We start from the raw sequence: 11,972 nt of genomic DNA on the forward strand, positions 1-11,972 counted from the left end.
ATCGTGCTTTATTGAAATGCGGATAAATCCTGCCCATCTCCCTTTATAGCAGTGTGTTGTCTGCCAACATGTAGCGCCGAATATGTTCTTTCTCTGCAATACTACCAGCCGGGGTGTTCACATAATGAGCTCGGCTGCTGGTCACACTTTCTTGTGTGTAGAGGTGGTTGCAATTCAGTAGCAACTCCGTCTACATTGTGAACACATACGGAGGAAATGTGACGGTAATCGTGAAGGCTTTAGTACTAAACAAGAAGACGAAAATAGGAAATCAACAAGAAAGTCAGCATGGGACGTTTTTTTAAATGAAAATATCAAATATATAGTTGCAAAACAAGACGTTTAGGAGAATAAAAGGAACAAGAAAATTCTCACACTTTTAGTTTGTTCAGAAGTCCAAAGAATTGATATTGCAAGCCTAATTTGTGAAAAAGATGCCAATGTTCTCATTATGAAAATTGGTGTTGAATAATTAAAAAAAAAAATCAAACCTAATAGATGCTGCCACAAACACTGATTTGTTTGTGCTGGCGGTAGATCTTGTAGTATATAATTACTCTATTTATTTCTGCAAATAGAAAGCTGGGAAAACTACATATGAACTTTATTACAGCACTGCAAGATTAATTCAGAAGTTAGATAATAAAAATATCTCTTGCTTTTTGCTTTTGCCACTACAGCTTGTGACACAACGTGGTCTTTGCTCTTGGAAAACATCGCGGACGATGCTTTTTCATAAAAAGCCCAATCACAATCTTTGGTGTTTTCCCATTATAACGCTTCCCAAGAAGTGGACATCAACTAAAGAATATTTTATCCTAACTCTGTAGTATAAAATGAAATGACACTCTAACTAACAAAGCTCGCTACTTCATGTTTACTAGGCTGACACAAAAAATCTAAATTAAGTTCAAATTTTGACCTCGGAAAGCTTCCTCTGACTTCTGATGTTGGACATAAGCACTTGTATCGAGTGTATTTACAAGTACCCATGACGATGTTATCTATTTCGATTATGAAGAGGTTGATCAAAGTAGTATTTTGTTTTATCCAGATTGGACTGAGAGCTGAATTTACTTTTATCAGTCAACAAGTTAATATCGTTCGTATAAAATGTGTAGTAATATTGTAGAAAGTAGAATATTTGATTCTAGTTTGTTCATTCGGTGTGTTTTGGGTGGGTGGTCCGTTGATGATATTACAGTATAAAATGCATTATTTTGCACTGCTAAGCACCTACTGATTGTTGCCAGTCCAGAACAGGGTGGGTCCATATGTGGCTGATAATGAACTGATCTAAGTTAGGAATAATATCCCAAAATAAAATTGGCAATAATAATTAGCAAGAATAAAGTAATAAAGAAATTAATAAAGTATAATGACCAGGATATGGAATAACCACTATAAATAAATTATTAACTTATGTTCATATTAATAATGTATATACATTATATATTTCATAGCGCCTGTACTTTGTTCCGTTTGTCATATGTTCATGCTATATTAGAAGGTTAAGGGTGCACCGTGTGCGTGGGTTTCCTCGGGGTTCTCCCGTTTCCTCCGACTTTCTTCATTCCACCATTTCACTCATTTCTCATAATAACAGTCTCCTTTAGCCTAACCGGCATAACCGTGGGACGTAAAACTCAAAGATTTCATTTCATTTTCAAGGTTAAGGGTGCTTTTACTGGATTCGATTTTCCGAAAGTATATCATTTGTATTGTCAAACAGAATAAAAGATACATTTTTATTCTTGTAGTTGTTCTAGATATTGCAACAAAAATTGGCACATGCATTATGTATAGACAATAGCATTTTTCAACGTATATTATCTTCAGGCACGTATCCTCGGTACTCTTCCAGGGGACACGAATTTCAAGAAAGGTGTTTGTGGTGGGAAATTTTCATGGTTGTTCCAAAATCTTTCTCTTGTACCTTATAAACACATGCGTATGGTACCACTTAGAATCTTGTGTCATTCTGAAGAGAGTGACGTATGAACCATGATACTTTCATGAATAATACTGTGTTTGGAAAGTTGTTTTATAAATAAGTGCCAATTCTCCATATTTATGTATGAAATTAAACATTTTCAAGTCGGATTGAGAAATATTTCCCCTCGCAACTATTATAGATATTGCAATAAAACTTCGATCACAGATTACATATAGACCATAGTATTTTGGAAGGTAGATTATATTCAGGTACCTGTAGCCAGGGTGCTCCAAGGGGCACCAAATTTCATAAAAGGTTATTTGGAGGGAAAGTTCTCTATTTTTGCCTCGAATTCCCATTTCTCGTACATTATACAAAGATGTGCATGATAGCACTTAAAAGCATGTTTTGTTCTAAAGAGTAAGAGGTTTAATCCATTATACTCGGACGAATAGTAGCTACTGAAATAGTAGCTACTTAAATGAAAGTCAACAGTGTCCTCAAAAAATGCAAGAGTCTAAAAGGGTTATGGCTTGTAAAGGGGAAAGCAAAAGGACGATGGGGTGAGGAAATTTAGAAAATACTCTTTATATTGTGGTGTAACGTTCTTGAAAAATTCAGCTTTTCATTAATTAGTCCCGACACAAAACATTTGTTGACTGAACTACTAACTACAACACGCGTTTAAACAATGCCGTGCTTCAGACGTTGCGCGAATTTGTTAAGTGAGACAGCAGAAAGGTGCTAATATCATTTGCTAGAGAAACAACGCAAATGAGATTCGCAGCTGTTGTTTGTAGCTCTTGCAATTCAAGTTATTATCGTAAACATTTCTAGAAATAAGCTACTGTTTGTGTATCTTAATATAATTAGTTAATATACTAAAGTTATATAAAATATGAAACTTGCATTTGCCAAGTAGCAGAAATAACCACAAAAGAAATCCAAAACTCTGAGTTTGGTAAATTAATTAAAACAGAACACAGCTTGTCTAGGAACTTTTTAGGAACATATATTTTGTTTTCAAATAGAGTACGTGATAGTCAATTGTTTCTTCGAGATAAAATACAAACATCTAGGTACTTTCTCGGGGCTCTTTGGGCAGTCAGCCCCCTACCTTACACCACTGCTTTAGGCCGAGGTAAACGATGATTAAGAAAAGTGAATTGTGATATAATAATTGGTTAAATGAGAAAGTGGGACAAAACAGGGTTATCTCGAAAAATGCTACAGATAAAATGTCACAAACTTACTTGGTCGAGTATCGAGCCAGGGACACCATGCCCCAGAGGGAAGCACTCTACCACTTAGTTGCTGTGTTCCCCGCCGGCGCCGGACTAACATGCAACAGCGAAATGTTGTTTGTGCCCGATTAAATGTTTGCGTCCCTTATATCGGCTGGTTTGGAGAGTATGAAATGCCCTTAGAGAAAAGCAAGGTATCCAGAGGCTCCTGCTGGAGTTAAAAAAAAATCAACAATTGTAATCAACTTCAGACAGCTATACATTTTTAACATCGATTTCCTAAAGTAATTTCAAATGATAAACAACTATTTTAAATCCAGGTAATTAACTTGTGTTGTAATTCGCCGTAAAACAAAAGGTGTCCTCGTCTAAATACTTACCACTACACAAGCAATGCAACGGTTATTATTAGTAGTGTGTGTTACTACTGGGCTTTCTATCATCATGGGAAACGAACTACATACTTCTTTTATTGTTATAAAAATTCACCTTTTTCGAGTATCTCGAAAACTACGCATGAAAATTGACCCTCAAGCATCTCATTTTATTCAGTGCATTTCGTTCAAAGATCAGACAAGTGATCGTATCATTTGATATGTGTAGCCATCTTTGGACAAAATTAATTAAACATGAATCGAAATCTTTAGTTTTACCTCCCACGATTGTGCCGGTTAGGTTAAAGGAGACGGTGAAGATGAGAAATGAATGAAATGGTGGAATGAATAAAGTGAGAGGAAACGGGAGAACCCCGAGAAAACCCACGAGCACAGTGTTTGTCCACCACAAAGTCCACATGGCGCGAGCTAGAATCGAACCAGGGACCCGAAGCACCGGAGTTGAGCGCTCTACCACTGAGCCACCGCGCCCCCTTAAACATGAATCGAAGTTTCAGAGGTGATTATAATTGAGTTCTATATTACATTAACTAACATCTCAATTTAATCAATGACTCTCTATTACATTAATGCATAGTGAGTGTTCTCGTCTTGCTACGGTCACAATGGAGAGCTTGATGGCGGTGTATAATTCAGTTTCTGTCTCATCCGAACACATGGCGTGGTTATCGTAAACAGTTTCTTTTAAAATCAAATTATTATCTCCTTTCCCGAAAACTACTGGTAAAGATTTAAACTTAGTTATTTTATTTTGCTCGCCTGAACGAGATTTATCGACGGTACACATCTCTAATCTCGAGTTTGTTTTATCCATTTATTAGTATGTATCTTCCTAAAGCATTGGAATTTTATAAACCAACTTAAACTAGCGCTATATAATGTTTTGTATTTTCATTTTCGTATAAGTACAATGAAGCAATTGCTTCCGTACTTACACGTACAAAAAATAAATATATTTTAAAAATATATTATATAAATGGAGTAAGACGCGCCACTGGGCTTTAAGAAAAATATTGGTGGATTCAGTTAATTACTCGTGTTTCGTGTCAATTTGTTCAATGTTTCTCGAAATAAAAACGATAAATACATCAGTAGTATAATCTGTTTCAGAGAATCAAATTTACTAATTTGTTATGCATTGATGAAAATGCAATACCTTTAGACATTTCATAGCCAAATTTAAGTATTTGCCAAGCGATTAATGCTCCCATCTAGCGGCAATAGCGTCTATTATAAACATAGGAGTGCTCAGTGATGAAATGCTAATATTTTAAGTGGGTACATACTCTTCATCTCTTGTCACATAGTGATGGGCAATGGGAATATTCCCGGTGGGAAGGAATTTTAAAAATGGGAATATTCCCGGGTTTTTCCCCTGGCCTATAAATTCCCGGGAAGGAATTTATTTCCATTTCATTAGTTTATCTTCCAAATTTTATTTCATTACTAAGAACCATAAGGCTAATTACTTTATTTTAATATATTATGATTTACTTCTATGTTTTAAAGAATTTGGAGGTTAAAAAATATAAACTTATTTGACGGTACTTTATATAACTAACAATATGATTTTTTAAAGTTCCATTTCCATTTGCACTAAAAAGTAGGGTAATTGTTTAGTATTGGAGGCCAAAACTAGCAAAAAGTAGGATGGTTTACGGAAGAAATGAGTTGATGTTCAAGTAGTCAAGAAAGTATCAAACATATTTTTTTTAAGGCAGTAGGGGATTTATACAAAACGGAAAGGTAAGTGGAAGTGATTTATGTCAGAAAAGAAAGTGAATTTTTGGTAACGAATATAGAAAACAACGTGCCATGTGGGGTTTTAACCCTCCTTCATTCGCTAACGCTCGCTCTGCAATGCTGTCTGAATTTAATGTTGGTAACGTAATTTAACGTATGAAACCATTAAAACGCCGCATCGGAATAGAATATCGCAAAAAAGTAGGTGCAAAAATTAGCCCTCAATGCTAAAGAATAGCCAAAATTAGCAGGTGCAAAAGCTAGCCCTCAATGCTAAAGAATAGCCAAAATTAGCAAAGTACTAATTTACAAATGATGAAAAGCAACCATTTTGTAAAGTAATTTAGAATTATTTAGAAATAGAGATGAAGTACTATTAATAATCCCTGAAGCACCATTAGTAATAGACGTCGGTCTGTCTCCTCTCTCTGACTCGAATTTCTGAAGAGGTACTCGGGCTTCTTTTACATGTAAATTAACGTATGGAATTTCGAGAAATAGGTAGAATGAAAGGTCGTGTATGGCAATGTTACGTGCTAAAATATAAAAATAAGTAAGTATCTTGCAAATTTTGTGAATATAAATATGTATGCGCAAATGTTGATAAATTGGTGAGACATGTATCTTCTAGCATTTACCCAATCTAATTAGTTTATAACATTTATAAATTTAATGTGTTTATAATATCAGTAATAGTCAAGTTCAGCAAATCCACCTACATATAAATTTAAACTGTTACTATATAATTTTTTCACACATATTTAATTGATAGAACATATTTTAAATAAATATACATTTATGCGTATTATCTAAATATAATAAAGTGTTAATAAAGTAACATAGTACCGTTCAGAATATATAGATGTGTATATATATATCTCCAGGTCAGGCCCGTATATATTTCCAGGTAGGTAAGTGCTATTCTGTGCTTGAACACAAGGCAGTAGAATTTAAAGTTTCTCTTACTCGTTCGAGTAGCGTAAAAACGTATGAAAGAATCAACAATCATTAGGCGCTATGTAAACTATGAAGAGGACCAAGAAAGTTCTGTCGCTTTTTGTGAAGGTCTGTGTCCCATTGGCTTTCACACCGTGAGTTGAATGCGAGTGGAAACAAGGCGAAAGTCAGTTGTTTGTGTGGGTATATCCAACATACTACCTGGTTCTGGCAGATCAGTTACACCGTGAACTTGCGTAAGGATAGACTGAACATGGAACCTTCGCAGATCGTCATAAGGGCGTGTATGCTGTACGAGTTCAAACTGGGGTCAAACGCCGCTCCAGCGGAGCGAAAGATGCACTGGGACTTTGGTGAGGGTGTTATGACTACGCGGACAGTGCAGCGGTAGTTTAACAAGTTTAAGGACGGTGATGAAACACTCGAAGACGCACCACTTGCCGGACAGTAGCGTAGCTACAATTTTTTTCAGCGGGGCCAATGAAGGGACCAAGAAAATTTTGAGTGGGCCATCTCCAATGAATGAAAAATTCTATTCACATAAATACAGACACACACACACACACACACACACACACAGAGAGAGAGAGAGAGAGAGAGAGAGAGAGAGAGAGAGAGTTGAATTGAGTTGATTTTGAGTTTGTCCCTTTCAGCAGCGAGGCTATATGACACGGGACCAACTGATTAATGTGGTTTCCTAACTACATGAGCTTCCGATAGAATCGAAGCGAGGTCTCCCATGCCAAAGGTGCGTATGCTAACCGCTTAGCAACGAAGCAGCTCGCTGAGAGAGAGAGAGAGAGAGAGAAACATACAGTATGTAAACGTTTACTTCCCAACTTGAGATATTAGAAAATTTCCCGAAAGCTAGTTGGAAAGTTGTAATTTGTTGCTGACTAATTCTCCTCTACAGAAATTCCATTTTGTAGCTCAATTTGCAGTTAAATATACTGGAAAATTTTCCACGTGACATCACTATACATAATATCGAAAATTGTGCGACTTGTGAAAAGTTTTTTCCACTTGTCTTTACATTGTAATGAAATTTTTCCGATCTATGAAAATTCCTTTCACTTGTTTCTACAGAGCAATACAACTTTCCGATTCACAAGAATTTGTTTTATTTTTTGCTTCAAACTGATGAAAATTTTCTGAATTATAAAACGTTCTTCAATTTTTCCATAGAAGACAGAAAATATTTCGATTCATGAAAAATTGTTTCACTTGTACCTGCATAGTAATTAAAATTGTCTTAGCCATGAAAATTTCCAGATTCTTTAGGCGAGCTTCCACTTTTTAACATTTCTATACATGAATTCAATCAATTGAGGAGCGTTTTTTCAAAACTCGATAGAGCACAAAACACCATTTTTATAGGAATTGGTAATACTAGTTATTATCCTGGGACAAGTACAGACAACGTGAATCTCCTAGAAAATTCAAATATTTGTCATAGAATTGGCTAGTGAAAAAATGCAGGTTTTTTTTTCAGAACTCGATAGAGTACATGGACAGGAAACATAGGAATGTGACTGAACCTTAATTTGCTGCTAGTACTATTGTTTTATAGTGTTATACTGTTATATTACTATTGTAATTTTAGTTTTATATCTTCATGATATATTCTTTATTTGGTTTTGATTAGTATTTCTTTTATTGAGTTAGTTTTGTGTACAGTATAAAGGGTTACTTCTACATGGATATACGAATGAAAAAATAATAGATATTATGGAAAATTTCAAAAAGTAACACCACGATGTAAGAATACAAAGTGCTTACAATAGTTACTAACGAAGCATACATTTACGTTGTAGTTATCAGTCTCTGAGAACTTCTTCATATAATCCTCTTGCTTCTTCCGGCATTTCGAATAAGTGTAAGAGTTTCTTCACGTCCTTCTTCTTCTCCTCACTGGACACCATGTTCATCTTCTGTAGGCATGAGGATCTTAGCATTTCTTTGTGGCATGTTTTAATTTCAGATCTGAAACCAGAAACCTCGACAGGTAACCTAATGTAAGTGTATTGCACACTTACACTATCAGTACATACTTCTGTAGGACATGACACGTTGCATTACTATATCAAATGGTCACTTTGCTTTTAGAATCTTCTGATAAATCTCCTTCAGTGATTTAATTTGCCAGTTGCTGTTAAGAATTTTGACAACTCCACGAGATTGCAGGATTCGGTAGTATTCAACTATGTGCTGTATCAAGTTTTGAGAAATTTCTGTGCATGAGCTCTATCTAGTTCTAACAAAACGCTCATGATTCAGTATACTATACACACGATACATATCGAGATTTGCCAATTCTGATTTCACAGCTCGATTGGTAGCATAAAAAGCATACCTATCCCATATATACCTCCGATTCTTAAAATTTGTGCTCTATCGAGTTTTGAAAAAACGCTCCTCAAATTTTTGATTACTGAGGAATTGTTACTTGATACTGATACTTTTTACAACGGAAAATTTTCCGAAATGTAAACTTTTCCACCTCACATCACTTGTCCCACGACACCGATTTCTCCCCAGCAGGACACGAATTTTCCTTTTTCTGGTAAATTTACCCTTCTTTTATAACTTTAAAGTTTTCCTTCGAGTTATTCTCCAACAATACTGTACTTCTCATACCAGTGCATTTTTTAAGAAATCGCTACTGGGTATCCAGGCACAAAAGGGCCCTTGACACACATGGCAGAGTTTTTAAAGTGCCTTTTTGTATAATGTACACTTTTGAAATAATGACATACAAAATGACGCATTTGTCAGACTTCTGCTAACCGTTTCATTTCCGATTTAACACATCGCCATCAATACAGGAACATTGTATGTAACCCTGCTTTTCCTATGAAAATAGAATGTACGCGGTGTATTGGAGATTTCGGCTATTAGGACAGTCTATTAATTATGTAACGCTACAGAGCATGAGAAAGGTTTACAATTTGTTACGCTTTGTGTCATAAGAGATTCTTTTTAACAATTTAACTGTCACAAACGTTCAATCTTTTTATAGCATCTTACTGATCGTAAAATTACCAAAGAAAAGGAAAAAGTTCTGGCAATATTTAAGAAAACTCGCGCTGAAGAAAAAACGTGAAAATGGACAGTGACTATAATCTGACAAGTAAACCTTACGTTTGGGTGAATCGAGTTGCTGACTGAGACACATATGAGAAAGTAGTACTACATGTGGTCAGTATTTCAGTGAAGTTGTAGGTGCGAAGCTCCAGGGGTTTAGGAGATATAGCTACCAGAACATCACATGGAAGTACAGAATAGTCTTCATACAGTTGGAGGTAAAAGCTCTCTAAGACCTCTTGTAACGGCAAAAGGTGAATATCAAATATATGGGTACATATTAGGACTAGGGGAAAGTCATATAGTAAGGGTATACCTGACGGCGGCCATCTTGAAATCCGCCATTTTGAATTAAGATTAAGTTTTCAAAATAGGAATAAAGTCATGTGATACATGATTTAAGGCGCAAATTTAATCAGAAGAACAATGGTGACGTTAATTTTGATTTACGCGCAATTGGTAAAAAGCTACAGGGAAATTAAATATTGTTGCAGCATATGTATTAGTCCTTTACCCCACATTGTAAATTTTGTGTTAATGATAATAATTAAATAAAAAGCAGGTGGATAAATATTAGGTCTATGGTAAGAGTTGCCTTGATGGCGGCCATTTTCAAATCCGCCATTTTGAGTCAGACAAAAGTTTTAAACAAAACGCATAACAGTGACACTTTATTAATAGCAAATTTTACCATAATCCATACGTTAATTTTGATTTACGACTACTGCTTTGACGGAATTGTTAACGACAAATGTGTCAAGTATAACTCGATTGCCTTTGTGAGGTGGGCTCACTGTGAGCAGAGCATTTGTGCAAGTCATGCACTCTTTTCTGAATTACATATTGATTGTACTAATTGAGGACTTTTCTGGAAGAAAGACCCAAGTTCAATTATGACTCAATTCCACTTTGGTCATTTTTCCTTAAATTAGCAACTTGTTTATGCGATAACAAATGTTGGTTAATGATAAAGCAAAAATGGTTATACCGTTAGATTTATGGTAAAATTTGCTATTAATAAGGTGTCAATGTTATGCGTTTTGTTTAAAACTTTTGTCTGATTCAAAATGGCGGATTTGAAAATGGCCGCCATCAAGGCAACTCTTACCATAGATCTAATATTTATCCACCTGCTTTTTATTTAATTATTATCATTAACACAAAATTTACAAGGTGGGGTAAATTTCTAATACATATGCTGCAACAATATTTAATTTCCCTGTAGCTTTTTACCAATTGCGCGTAAATCAAAATTAACGTCACCATTGTTCTGATTAAATTTGCGCCTTAAATCATGTATCACATGACTTTATTCCTATTTTGAAAACTTAATCTTAATTCAAAATGGCGGATTTCAAGATGGCCGCCGTCAGGTATACCCTTACTATATGACTTTCCCCTAGTCCTAATATGTACCCATATATTTGTTATTCACCTTTTGTCGTTACAAGAGGTCTTACAGGGCGTTTACCTCCAACTGTATGAAGACTATTCTGTACTTCCATGTGATGTTCTGGTAGCTATATCTCCTAAACCCCTGGAGCTTCGCACCTACAACTTCACTGAAATACTGACCACATGTAGTACTACTTTCTCATATGTGTCTCAGTCAGCAACTCGATTCACCCAAACGTAAGGTTTACTTGTGAGTATTAGAGATTTTAATATCTGAGTATAAGGGAAAACAGGGGGATGGGCACAGAGGTAACTAGCCACAAATTTAGAAAAATATTTTAGTAGGGGCTCCTCTTTAGGAATACTTTGCGTTTAGAAATTTTAAATTTTATGGGGAGGGGCTTGAAGGTTATGAGGAACATTTGATGAAAATTTTGGAGAAGCTCAGGCCTTATGCCCGGTGTAAATCCACCACTGAAGGTAACTGTGCAACAAATTCGATTTTTAAAAAATGTTAAAAATAGCGCTTTGTATTTAATGGACAATCCCTTACTTTCTAACAAGTTTGTGCCATCTATTAATTGAGTCAGAAAAATTCCGTGAACAAATATTAGTTATCGATATTGCCCATAACACACATGAAATGTTTGATTGACAGGAAATGTCAGGCCAGGATAAAACAGATTAGGTTAAAGCAGGGATGCAAATAACCACTCTCCCGGGGCGAGGGTTCATCGGTGCGGGCGAGTATTTAATATAATACCGAAGGTAAGCATATTATTTCTATTGTGGAGTGTGGGCTAGTAGCTTTTTTCTTGGGTGAGTAAAATTTTGTTTCTTATTTGCATTCCTGGGTTAAAGACAACAATCTTCGAGAAGGCTGGAATTGGGCGATAATGAGAATTGGGAATTTCTGGAAAGCGAACCAAATTACGAATACAAGAGCGTAGCTCAGGAATAGCTGAAAGTTAGCCTCAACAGGCTTCTAAAATAACAACTTCAAAATTATGTATTCACTCAATATGACCCAACCTAAGAAAAAAATCAAAATTGCTTTATCAAAGTTTATAACCTAATATGCCTTCGCATCAAATGAATATCAACAATATAGTGCATAGCAGATTGGTGTGATGGTCAAGGGCGCCGATTTCTCTGTACATTTGGGAAGGGGGCATTCAGATGCAGAAGGTATATATATATATATATATATATATAAGG

Source organism: Thermobia domestica, chromosome 7 (genome assembly GCF_964235325.1).
Source record: "Thermobia domestica chromosome 7, izTheDome1.hap1.1, whole genome shotgun sequence".
Lineage (NCBI taxonomy): Eukaryota > Metazoa > Arthropoda > Insecta > Zygentoma > Lepismatidae > Thermobia > Thermobia domestica.